This window comes from Alexandromys fortis, unplaced genomic scaffold, assembly GCF_014885135.2.
Source record: "Alexandromys fortis isolate MF-2015 unplaced genomic scaffold, M_Fortis_MF-2015_v1.1 scaffold_111, whole genome shotgun sequence".
NCBI lineage: Eukaryota > Metazoa > Chordata > Mammalia > Rodentia > Cricetidae > Alexandromys > Alexandromys fortis.
The window spans coordinates 4,252,066-4,265,540 of NW_026067996.1; the positions used below are offsets into that span (position 1 = coordinate 4,252,066).

At 43.6% G+C, this 13,475-nt stretch overlaps 1 long non-coding RNA gene across 1 annotated transcript in view; it reads left to right on the forward strand.

The window, feature by feature from the left end:
• LOC126512485 (uncharacterized) overlaps positions 1–5,132 on the forward strand; it is a 25,826-nt gene extending 20,694 nt beyond the window's left edge. The window contains exon 3 of the long non-coding RNA XR_007595057.1: positions 4,327–5,132. This is a non-coding gene — a long non-coding RNA (uncharacterized lncRNA). The remainder of the gene's footprint in view (positions 1–4,326) is intronic.
• The last annotated feature ends 8,343 nt before the right edge of the window (positions 5,133–13,475 follow it).

Genomic DNA, 13,475 nt, shown 5'->3' on the forward strand with positions numbered 1-13,475 from the left:
TATATATATATAATGTCTGTAGGTGTGTATGTATGTCTGGATATGGAAATGTGTCCGTGGATGTGTGTGTGTATGAATACATATCTGTGGGTGTGTATATGTGTGGAAAGATGCAGGGGTCAGAGAACAACTTACAGGAGACTGTTTCCTCCTTTTCCCCACAGGAGTAGGTTTGGGGGATATAATTTTGCTTGGCAACCTTGGCAGCAAGCACCTTTCCCCTCCCGCTGTCTTACGGGCCCCCAGTTTTGTTTGTTCTTGAAATTGAACCTGGGGCTTTGTGCACATTAGGTAAGCATTCTGTCAACTGAGCTACACCCCTGATAGATTCTTTATTTGAGAAACATAACTAATTGGTCTATAAAAATTTTTGTTTTGTTTTGAAGAAAAGAGGACTTGCTCTGTTGAAGAGCAAGACAAGAACAATGTGCTGAGAGACAAATTCATGCCCTGGTTACCTGTGGGTCAAGGGGAAGGCCAAGTACTTGAAAGCCTGTTCACAGGGGTCGCTGACTTGCTTGTGACCTTGGCGAAGTCTCCTTCAACTCCAGAGTGCTGAAGGAACTGGATTGGATTGTTCAATCTGCCAGTGAATAGAACTTCATAGGGGCTGCCTGAACTTTGGGTAGAGAATTATAGTAGGGCCTCAAGCAACCTGATCACGAAAGAAGTGATCAATTAGTAATGTCTGCAGTGAGCAAGGGAATAGGGAGTGAACAAGGAAATTCCATTTGTCTGCAAATTCCTGGGCTAGAAGATCTCTGAAGACATTAATTCCTTTAAATATTTCATCCTAAAAACATTTATAAAAAAAGCTGTATAATAGGAAAAATGTAAAGAAATAAACTGATTTCTAGATTTATTATTGCTATTTTGTGGTCTTTTAACAGCTTGAAATATATATGTGTTTTTCTGTCTTAATAGCTACCTGCGGGACAAGCTCTGAGGAAAAGAAAAATATGGTTGGGTTTAACAGAAATTCAGCATGAGGTATCTGTTAGGTCGGAAGTGATTTATGTAAGGAATCCTGTTTTGTTAGAACATAGGCTGTTGTTCCGTTCGGAGCCCTTTATATGAAACAGATGCCCAATCTATAAATCAGGCACCCCGCAGTAAAGGAGATGGCATTTTGTATAAATTATGGTGCAGAGAGGAAGTTGAGGCGTGGATGAACAAATTTTCTTTGGCTTTTTGGTATAGGAGTCATTTTATCAATCATCTCTCTATGGTAATCTCCCTCTACCCCTGTGCACCTCTTAAGGGACTGGTAATGAAGAAAGAGTTGGAAGGTGTGCAGAGAAACTTAGGTCTACTACGACCCAGGGAAGCTACATAGGTCCCTTCCAGCCTCAAACGCCTTTGGTTTTGGTTCAAATGTAACTCTCAAAGGAAACCAGATCACTGTCCTCTCACGGGGTTCCGAGAAGCAATGAAATTTTTTATCCATCATTGTCTTTAGTGATGTGCTTCTGCTTTCCCACTTAAATAAGGCAGAGGGCCTGCATAGATGGCACATCCAATAAAGGGCTTGTCTTATGAGCGTGAGTACCTGCCTTCTTGCCCCAGAGCCAGTGTTGAGAATAGCCAAGCATGATGGTACACTTGCAGTCCAGTGCTAAGGAGGAAGGAAACACGTGGATTCTTGGGGTTCACGGCAAAGTAGTCTAGCCTGCTTGGCAAGTTCCAGGTCAATGAGAGACCCTGTCTCAAAATACAAGGTGGGTGCCAGGCGGTGGTGGTGTATGCCTTTAATCCCAGCACTCGAGAGGCAGAGGCAGGTGGATATCTGTGAGTTCGAGCCCAGCCTGGTCTAGAAGAGCTAGTTCCAGGACAAGAACCAAAAGCTACGGAGAAACCCTGTCTTGAAAAAAAAAAAAATACAAGGTGGGTAACACCCGAGGAACAAGAGCAGGGGTTGTCTTTGTGCTCTTTGACTCTGTGAGTGAGATCCAAAACTCGCCACCCAGTCTGAGGACTGACCCCACCTACCAGTGCTCAGTCAGACGTGCATCTGGCCCTCAAGGTTTGCAGTGCAGCAAAGGACCAGGAAATATCTCGAATGACAGGTAGTTCAGATGGGGTTTCAACTGACTTGGAAAGCACTTCCTCTTAGAAAAGTGTTAAATTTTTTTCTTCTGATTTTGTAATATGAAATGATTATATATTCACTTGGTTAAAAAAAAAAACTCAGGAAGAACTCAAGGGGGCTGGTGATACAGTTCAGCACTAGAGGGCTTCTTCCACCCTAGGGAAAATAAAAAGAAACCAAAAGGAATTGTTCTAAAGACTGACCCCACCTACCTAATTCCCTGTCTCCTGGCCCGTTTGTAACTGGTCTTACTTCTGGTTTTTATTTCTAAATAAATGTACTGTTGTTCTTTGCCATTTCATGGAGATTAGGATGCCCCGTGCTGAACTGCACTCTTCATTTTTTACCTAATGGTTTTCCTGGGGTGTTTTCCACAAGGGACAGAGAGTCTCTTCTCCAGCTGAGCAATATCACGCCATTGTCCCTTGGCTTACTTACCTACCTGTCCTTACACGGCAGAGAGCCATCCCGCTGTCCGTGCTCACAGCTCTTTTAAAGGCTGTCTGTCACTTTGCTTAGTGCTGGTTTAGGTACAGATGGAAAAACAAATTCCCGGGAGTGGAGTCGCTGAGGGAAAAGTCAATGCATCTGTAATTTGGATCGCAATTGCCATTTAGACTCCCCAAAGGGCTGTACCACTTTGCACTTTTGCCAACAGGGTAGAAGAGTGCAGAATTCGGCTATTTATTCCAGAATGTGTAATACAATTTGGAGATTGGATCTTTGCCGGTTTGATACGTAAAAATGCTAGCCCTGTATAGTGAGTGCTGCCCTGTATTTTTCTTATTACTAGTGAAGTTGAACAACTTTAAAATAGCCAAGCGCAATTTACGTTTCTCTTTCTGTGACCTGTCAGTGCTTTAAGAATATTTTTTTTTCATGAAAAATCTACTCTATTTCCTGAACATATATAGCTTAAAGGTCTAAGCTCAGCCTCCTTTACAGGAGTACTCATTTAACTTTCTAAGCATACCTGCAAGTTGGGTACAACTGGTCTGTGTTGTTTTTTTCTTTACATGTGTATGCTTGTGTGTTTACATGTATGTGTTGGTCCGGACTCCAACTTCCAGCCTGCCAAGTGCTGACCCCGCCCACATGGTATTTAGGGTTGTCCTGGAACACGTGGTTATGGACTGTGAGTTTGCATGTGCTCTCCCTCTGTCTTCCCCTGCCATGCTCCCAGCCACCTGGGAGTGTGCCGTCTATAAAACACAGGCATTTGATTTGGCTTAATCTGGTTTGATTGGAATTCTTTGTGCTGGTGGAGAGTCTTTTCTTAACAGTATGTGGGAACACAGTGGGAGGGTGCAAGTGTACACTTGTACCTGTGCAAGGGAAGGCCTGAAGTTGATATCAAGAACCTTTTTTGATTGGTCTTCCACGTTATTCTTTTGAGTCTCCCCCTACTCCACTTTCTCTCAGAAAGGGTCTTACTATGTAGCCCTGGTTGGTCTGGAATTAACCGATATCTGTCTGTTCCTGTCTCCCAGAGTGCTCCTGTCTCCCACTGAAGTAGTCTCCTGAAACCCAGAACCCGCCTAGTCTAACTTGTTAGTCACCTACCCCAGAAATGCCCTGTATCTACCGCCCAAGGGCTGGAATTACAGGACAGGCCCCCTCCCGTCTAACATTTATGTGGGTTCTAGGGACCCAGTTCTGGTCCTTTTGCTAGGGTGGCAAGCGCTTTAACCTTGGAGCCATCGTCCCATCCTGAATGGTCTGTTTCTTTAAAAAAAAAAAAAGAAAGAAAGAAAGACAGACAGGCAGACAGACAGACAGACAGACAGACAGAAAGAAAGAAAGAAAGAAAGAAAGAGAAAAGAAAACTGGGGTTCTGAATGACCAAGTAACTGACAGGCCATACAATCAGGAAGAAACAAACTTGAATTACCCAGGGCCTCTAGGGGCTTATGGGCAAATCAGCCAGGGGTATGCGATCTTTGTGGCACAACATTGACTTTGTTATTTATAGAGTTTGTGCTCAAGAGCCACAGCTGAATTATCAAAAACAAGTAAACAAGAAGGCAAGCAAGTAAACAAACAAAAATTTAAAAAATTAAAAAAAACCTTCAAAATGTTTTAAGTAAGTTTACAGCTTTGAGTTGGTCACGTGCAAACCTATTCTGGGTCATGCCCCTTGTGGGTTGGATGCCCTGTCTGGGGCATGGGTAGTACTATGTGTCTTAGGCAAAAGCCAGAGTCAACTCGTTTGAACTGGTTTTCATTATCAAACACAGAAGCAGATGGATGGAGGCTCACGCTGCGACATTCATTCTGGAAGTGTGTGGAAGACCAGCAGAGATCAGAAGTCTAACACACACAGTCCACCCAGCCAACAGACCACAGGGAGACTGATGCACACACCACCGCACCGCAAGCCCAGGAAGCCAAGACAAAGCAGAAGCAACAACCCACCTTTGTCACTCAGGAAAAAAAGGTCACAGAGTCACAAAGGGTAAATGGCCGGTGGAAAGCAAGCACATAAGCCAGGCCTCATCACAACTGGCTTCACATTGAGCCAGAAAATTGCAAGACGCTGCATCTCCTTTAACCTCTGCTGCCTCATGGAGCTTGTGGGAACCTGGGTCCTAAGGGTTATGCTGAAACCCCTCCCCAAGGTAGCTGCTTGCCCCCCATGTGCAGAGCCCGTGGGGCCTGCGAGGACCATTTCCCTTCCCAGGTGTCCTCTCTGTTGGAAGTTGCTTGGGCTGCAGATGAGAACTGAAACCGAAATACCCCCTAAAGAGAGAAGTGGATGAAAAAAAAATTCTTCGTTCGTTTACAACTCTTGACAAATCTGCAAGATTGGACACAAGAGCATTACTAAATGATTAAAAGCCCAGGTTCTCCCCTGTGGGAGTAAGTGTGGGAGAGTATTAGATTACTGCTGAATAATGTAATCACTGCAGCTCTCTGACAGCTCAAACATACAGCCAGGACGCCCCTTTTCACTCTGTTTACCAACTGCATTCGAAAAGCCATCTTCCTTCTGGCGAATTTCCCCATTTTCCTCTACTTGAGTTTATTGTGACTCAATAAAATATGAACCTGGTGGATTGCAACTTCCTTAAAGCAGCAGTCGCATTTTCTATGCAGGGTGGAAGGAGTGTGGTAACAGGACTCGGGAAGTGCCTTTGGTGGAGGCAGGAAGGATGTGGGTCCCTCACGCAAAGGAAGGCGAATCAGATGGACTTGGACTGGGCCACGGATTTAATTAAACTGGCACTACCTTGTGCATTCTCTCTACTGTTAGGAATCAATTTCTGAATTTCTTCCAGATGTCCATATTTGATGACAATCAAAGCAGAAACGTTCCCAGGGGGAAATAATTGCTTTGGTACTATTAAGCTGGCTGTGAGTGGTTAGCAAAAACACACAGACCAGCTGGGCCAACGTGGTGCCTAGACGGAAGCCCCTTCCTTCTGTGTTTCTCCTTGTGTGTTACTGCCACTGTGGGTCTTTATTTTTTTAGCTTCACAACCTCTAAATAGTCAGAAAGGGCAGAGCAGGGGATGGGGAGATGGCTTAGCTGGTGAGGTGCTTGTCATGCCGACATGAGACCCTGAGTTCAATCTCTAGCACCGACTTGAAGATTCCAGGAGAAGAGGTATGTGCTTGTAACCCCAGGACTAGGGATCCCTCCAGGCCAGTTTTGCTAGTGAACCGCAGAACTCAATGAGAGATCCTGACAGTGTCTCAATAAAAGGGGAGTGGAAATAACTTCTGCAGAACCATAGCTGAGTTTGACCTCTGGCATGAGCATGCATGAACACATGCATGCCCCTGCCCTTACATAAACACTTACAAGGTCAGGGCAGAAAAGGCAAGTATCAAGCATAACCAACCGTGGCCAGTCTCGGGCACTCTGTCATATAAACCTCACTTTCTCAACCGTTGGCAGTCTCCTGTGTCCTTGCCTTGTTGAATTTTTAAGATTTTGTGGACTTCGTCTCACTGGCTACTGTTTCCGTCCACAAATGATGGCATATTGTAGAAATGTATTTAATGTCTGTAGAGTAGTATTGCTAAGGCAATACTACTAAAAATGGCAGAACTAGAACTCAGGCCAGGTATCAGATTTTGAGACCAATGATCTTACACACCATAGTGTTCTGTGAAAGAGCCTTTCCCTTATGGCTAGGGCATGGATGGAGAGGAACTCCGCATTCCTGGACTAACTTGAGTGAGAGATGCTCCAGTGTCTAGTAGTGTGGCAAAGAGACACAATGCAGCTGTCTGCAAGGGAACTTCAGGCCATTGTCGCGAGTCCACAATGGATCTGCCTAAACTCATTCTATGATTTGATTATGACTGGCGATAGTCAACTCAGATTTAAGGGATAGTTAGTGAGGTGAAACTCAAAAGTTGGCAAAAAAAAAAAAAAGGTGGTAGAGGAGGTCAAACTCAAAACTTCAAAGGTAGACTTTAAGTGTTCCTTCTAATATTTGAAGTCACATTTCTTCACAAAGATCTAAGTGTCTAGAGTGGCCTTTGATTGTGTTTTAAATGGAGGCAGCTAAAATTCTATGGCCATGATTAAAAACTCAAGGGTAGCAACTACAAAAATACCTTGAAATCATTTTTTTTTAAAAGTTAAATGTCTTCTTAGAATCTGTTTTGTTGTTGCTATATGTGAGCTTTCGTCTCTCCTTGGTGTGTGTATGTGTGTGTGTGTGTTTGTGTATGTATATGTTCCTGTGTTTGTGCATAGGTTCACATGTGGACATACTTATAGAGGTCAAAAGTCAACCTCGTGTGTCTTCCTTGGTCTCTACTTTGTTGTCTAAGACAGGGTCTCTCAGTGTCCTGGAACTCACTGCTTAGGCCTGGCTGACTAACCGGCGAGCCAGGAATCCACCATCTCTGCCTTTCCAGCTCTTAGGATTACAAGTGTATGCCACCATGCCCAAGGATTGAACCTGGGTGGCCATACTTGGGCAGCAAACACCATCCCAAATGAGTGATCCACCTCTCCAGCCCCCCTAGCTCTGGAGATAAGGCAGCATGAGGAGGTCAGAGTCACCCTGGCCTTAGGTGTAGCACCCTTTGAAGTAGTCTTACTTCGTCTGGCTGGAACCAATATTTTCTCACTACACTGAGATTTGGTCTCTTCATCTTTTTTTTTTTTTTTTAAACTTTCCTACTAATATGTCATGAAGAAACAGTGCTGTTAAAAAAAAAGTCACCTCATGAAATTTGTGTCAGTTATAAACACCCTTTAAATGTGAGTTGGGCTGTGAATCTGACATGTGCCACCTCTCTGGGCATTGGTGATGTCTATGGAAAGCACCATGATGATAAATGTTGTGGCTTCTATTAGGAGCCTAGTACATCACCACATCACCGAGGTTACTCTTCAGCTTGCTGGGCTGAAGTTGATTTGTGTGTGGTTTTCTTTTTGTTCCTCGCTCAGAAATAACACACCTCCAGCAGAGTGCGTGACTTTTAAATGTTCACTGTTTGGTGGAATTTAGATAAGAACACATTCAATATACTCCAACCCTGACCTCCATGGAGAACAATTCCAGCACGCCTGATCATTCTTTCATGGGAAATGATTATTCTTTCTAAAATAAAATCGAAAATGCATGTATATGTGTGTATTCATCCGTGTGTGTGTGGTACAAACATATGAGTGTGCAAATGTGCACATTTTTGCCCGTACATGTGGAGATCAGAGCAGGACACTGGGGGAGGGGTCTCCTAATTTTCTCCACCCTATTGCCTTGAGACAGGGTCTCTCACTGAACCGGAAGACCATCGTGTCAGCTAGGCTGGCTGGCCAGGAAGCTCTCAAGATCTACCTGTCTCTGTCCCCCACTGCCAGTGCTGGGGTTGTAGGCATGTACATCCATGTCACATTAATTTTGGGTGTCTGTAATCCTCCTGCCGGGGAGGTGAAGACAGTAAAATGCCTTGGGCTCATGGACAGGTCAGCCCATCCTAAATAGTAAGTTCCATGTTCAGAGAGAGACCCTGTCTCAAAGAACAAAGTGGAGAGCAATCAAGGAAGATGCCCAACAGCAGCCTCTCATCTCTATACACAAGTCCGCACACATACATGCTCCCTTACACACACATGCACAAACCAACACACACATGAACATACACCACACATGCATACACAAAGGAAAAAATGGTCAGTTATTTTGTGGAACATTCCTCAATTTTGGTTAGTGTGATGTTTCCTCAAGTTGAAATTCAGGATGTATATTTTTTTGGCAGTGATGCCACAGAATTGCTTTTGTGCACTTCTAATTGCTTATGAGACAGGTGATAGTGAACATTTGCCCACTGACTTTAGCTTCTGTTATTAATGTTATTAATGATCTATATTTATGAACTATAATTCTACTATAATGGGGAGCTATTCCTTCTCCAATTTCCTTTATTTAGTTATTTACCTATGAATTTTCTGTTAATATATTATTGTGTAAAAAGATAATAACCTTTATCTCATTCAATTCTGTGGTAGTTTGAATGTAATTGAGCCTCACATAGGGAGTAGCACTATTAGGAGGTGTGGCTTTATTGGAGCGCTTATGATCTGGTTGGAGGAAGCATATCACTGTGGGGGCGGGCTTTGAGGATTCCTATGCTCAGGATTCTGCCCAGTGTCTCAGCCTACTTCCTGTTGCCTGCATATTAATATATAGCAGCTTCCTCTCCAGCACCCTGCCTGCCCACACACTGCCATGTCCAGCCGTGATGACAATGGGCTTAACCTCTGATTCTAAGCAAAACACACAAGTAAATGTTTTCCTTTGTAAGAGTTGCCGTGATCATAGTGTCCGTCACAGCAATATAAACCCTAAGTAAGACAAATACTTTGTTATTGTTTTGGTTTGGTTTTGAGACAGGGTTTCTCTGTGTAGCCCTGGTTGTCCTGAATATTTTCTATAGATCAGGCCGGAGTCAAACTCACAAAGATCTGCCTTCCTCTCCCTCCTAAATTCTGGGATTAAAGGCATGCACCACCACCAATGGGCTTAGTTATGTGCGTTCTGTATCAGTTACTTGTCTGTTGCTACAACAGTATGTCTGACAGAAGCATCTTAAAGATTTATTTTGGGTCACAGTTCCATCCTGGCAGCAGGAGCCTGAGGCAGCTGGTTACCCTGTGTTTGCAGTGAGGAAGTGGAGAGCAATGAATATCCATGTCCAGCATGCTTTCTCCTTTCTATGTAGTACAAGACCCACCCCATGGGATAGTACTGTCCACACTTAAGGCTGGTATTCCTATCTCAACCTAGGCCTTCACAGGCATGCCCAGAGGTTTATTTCCTAGGAGACTCTAGATCCTGCCAAGTTGCTAAGAAACATTACACTTTGTGTTCATTATTTGCTTGCTGGGTACCAATCTGTGTTGTGCATATTTAGTTCTCTGTGTATCATCCATTATTATCACTATCTTATTACTCGTCTTGTCTCAACTTGGCTCACTGTGAGACCCTTCAGCTGACTCTTCTATCTCCCCGTTTGTTGACTCCTCTTAGTGTTGTTGTTATTGTTTAATGTTTCCCTGTACTCTAGAATCACAAAACGTTCAGCCTCATCTTGTGCTTTCCCTGGCTCAGGCCCAGAATAAATCATTTCTATAAAAAGTCATTGTCCTTTTCATTGGGGAATGACCTTGACACCAAAATCTAGGTTCTTTGTGTGGGCAGTGCGATACGATATCACTGTTTCCAAGTTCTCTGGACAGAAAGAACCAAAAAATATAAGACTAACATGCACATACACAATACCCTTATAATCCTATAACTCTCATGTAGTTTTCTCTGTCATCTCTCTGTGTCTCAGCACACATACATATATATGTATGTATAACTGTGGTACCATACTGATAAATCCAGTTTCAGTTGACAGAGGGTTTCTGTGAGCTTCCATCCTGCTCTTATTTGTTATCCTCTTTTTTGACCAGCAGAACACAATCTCACTCATAATATATAGATAAAACTAAGTAGGAGAGTATGCTCTTAGCATATGCAAAGCCCTTAGCTTGATCTCTCACACCATCATAAAACAGAAATAATGTACTTACTAACTTGTTCTGCCTTTTAATACATAGAAGTTCAGAATTAATAATCTACACCATTTTGAAATTCAATGTTTTTGGCAATTCTTTATTTTTGCAATGCATAATTAAGGATGCATGGTCCAATTTTACATAGGCTACTTTGCCTCAGCCCCTTCCCATCTTCAGGGACTGTCATGTCACTTAGAATACAGGTCCCTTTGTTAGTCTGTGTTCTGTCTGATTTCCCACTATATCCTGGTTGACTTCACTTGTGTATTCACTTCTGTGTTGTAGGGAAGCCACTTGTTTATTTTCCTGGCCTCCCAGACTCCCAAAATAATCACACAGAGACTATCTTATTTAAATCACTGCTTGGCCAATCACTTAAGTGTATTGTTAGTTAGCTCTTACAACTAGTATTAACCATTTCCAGTATTTTATATTTTACCACAAGGTTCGTGGCCTACCGGCAAGGTTCCAATATGTCTGTCTCTGATGGTGGCTCCATGGCTTCTCTCTGACTCCACCTCCTTTCTTCCAGCATTCTAGTTTTCCCCACCTAGTTAAGTTCTGCCCTGCTATATGCTATATGTCCAAAGCAGTTTCTTTAGTCATTAATGGTAATCACAGCATACAGAGGGGAATCCCACATCAGTTCTGAATATAAAACATTAAAATAATTCTACAATTTAGAGTTTTTACTCAGTTGTTATCTGTCTTCCACTCTTTTTTACACTTCCCAACTGTTTCTACCCATTTCTACTTTTTCTTGAGAGAGGATTGATGCTGGTTATTTTTCCATTGGTGTGATAAAACACCATAGTCCAGAGCAACTTACAGAAGAAAGAGTTTATTTGAACTTAATTCCAGAGGATTAGAGTCCATCATGGCAGGGAATCCCGACAGCAGGCATTGTGGCAGCAATAGCTGTTACTTCACATTTTGAACAACAACAGGAAGCAGAAAGAGCTAAGAAAAAATGGCATTTGTCTTTATACAGCCCACCAACAATGGAGTAATTGAAAGCCACGTACCTCCTGAATCTTCCAAACAGCACCATCAACTGGGGATCAAGTATCCAAATGCCCAAGACCATGGGATGGGGGACACATCCTTAAAACTACCACAGGTTCTCATTATGTAGCCTTGGCTGACCTGAAACTTGCTGTATAGACCAGACTGGACTTGAACTCACAGAAATCTACCTGCCTCTGCCTCCTAAGTGCTGAAATTAAGGACATGTTACCATGCTTGGCTCCACTCATTTTTATGCAGGTGTGCATGCATGTGTGGAGTCTATAGGACAACCTGCGATGTCATTCTTTTTTTTTTTTTTTTTTTTTTATTTATTTATTTATTTATTAAATATTTCAGTCTCTTCCCCACCTCCGCCTCCCCTTTCCCTCCCCCTCCCCCAACCCGTTCCCCCTCCCTCTTCAGCCCAAAGAGCAATCAGGGCTCTCCGTCCCGTGGGAAGTCCGAGGAAAACCCTCCTCCATCCAGGTCTCGTAAGGTGAGCATCCAAACTGCCTAGGCTCCCACAAAGCCAATACATGCAGTAGGATCAAAGACCCATTGCCACTGTTCTTGATGTCTCAGTAGTCCTCATTGTCCGCTATGTTCAGTGAGACCGGTTTTAACCCAGGCTTTTTCAGTCCCAGGTCAGCTGGCCTTGGTGAGTTCCCGATAGAGCATCTCCATTGTCTCAGTGTGTGGGTGCACCCCTCGCGGTCCTGAGTTCCTTGCTCATGTTCGCTCTCCTTCTGCTCCTGATTTGGACCTTGAGATTTCAGTCCGGTGCTCCAATGTGGGTCTCCTACTTGGTGACAGAGTCTCTCTTTGGCTGGAAGCTCAGGCTAGAGGAACTGGTCAATGAACCTTAGAAATCTACCTGCCTTCACTTCCCCAGGGCTGGGGTTACAAACCACTGTGCCTGTAGATCACATGGGTTCTGGTGAAATGCCAAACACAGTGCTGGTGAGCCTTAGGGTCTGAGCACCCATTCACCATGGGGGAAATACAGAAAATATAAAGATACAGCTGATTCCACGGCACACACCACCACCACCCCTGCTATGGAGGGAGGAGTCTTCAGGAACAGACACATCCCTACCTACTGATGGGATGGAGAAAACTGAAAGATACAGTTGATTCCATATGGCACACCTCACCATCACCCCTGCTAGGAAGGAAGGAAGGAAGTCTTCAGGAACAGATACCTCCCACACCTACTGGTGGGATGATGGGTGAGGGACACTTGGGGTGAAGACCATCTGGTTGATTGAAATTGCTGTGTTACATTGCATACTTATCAGTCTTCTATTGATGGTAAAAATGTTTGCTGGAAGCAGATGTGTCTTGGTTCATGGTGACTTCCAGAAATATTGAATGCAATAAATATCAGTTGATAAACATAGATATAAAACAGTACAAGTCATAGAGTTTAAAATTAATGGGGGTGTGAGCGGCTCTCCCCTGAGGAAACTATACATTTCTCTCCTGGGTGCAGTTCTTCCAACCAAGAAAGGGGTGCAGGTCTAGGCTAGGAGCTGGGAACAGGCATATCTAAGGAGGTGGGTAACTATTCCCCCATTGACCCTAGGCTAGACTGAATAGAGAGCACCTGCCCCATCAAGCTCATTAGAGGTGAAGGAAATGCACAGAGACCCCATAGAATAGTTATCTCCAAAATCAACATCCAGATAACTATCAGATGGATGAGATCTTCTCATGCTGAATTCAACGTTGGTAACAGTTTGTCTTAGTCTGCTCTTCTCTGTGGACTTCTGTGATCACCTGACACCTGCTCAGAACAGGTGACAACAGACTTTCAGATTGTGTCACCAGGTTTATCTCAGCAACCTCGCTGTTTGTCATAGGATGGTGTTTTGTGACTTTACATTGTTGCCCTGCCCACCTACTACAAAAAATATTTTATTATATATACATAAGTGTTTTTCAGATTTAGAGATGAGTTTGAGTTTGAGAGACAGGCCAGTGTACTCAAAAAAGCGGAGAGGGAAACTAGGTCACAGACAGAAAACATGGGTATAGTACAGGAAAATAACAGATATTCCAAATCCATAAGGTTATTAGAAATTCCAGTGCTAAGGATGGGTTACCGCCTAAGGAGTTTTTGGCCGGGGAGGTGCTAGATGCCCCTGAAATAATAAAGGTGACTGCCATTGGCACTGGTCACACTCCAGAAGTGGATGGTAAGATGCTATCAGAAGGCATCTTCTGCTTTACTCATAGGACTTGAAGAAATACAGTCAAGACTAAGCTCAAAGTGTCCCTTCCCAGTGGTCTGCCTCTTATAGTGCTAGATGGTGCTATTAAGTTGCTAGAGAGAATTGTGGCCCAAAG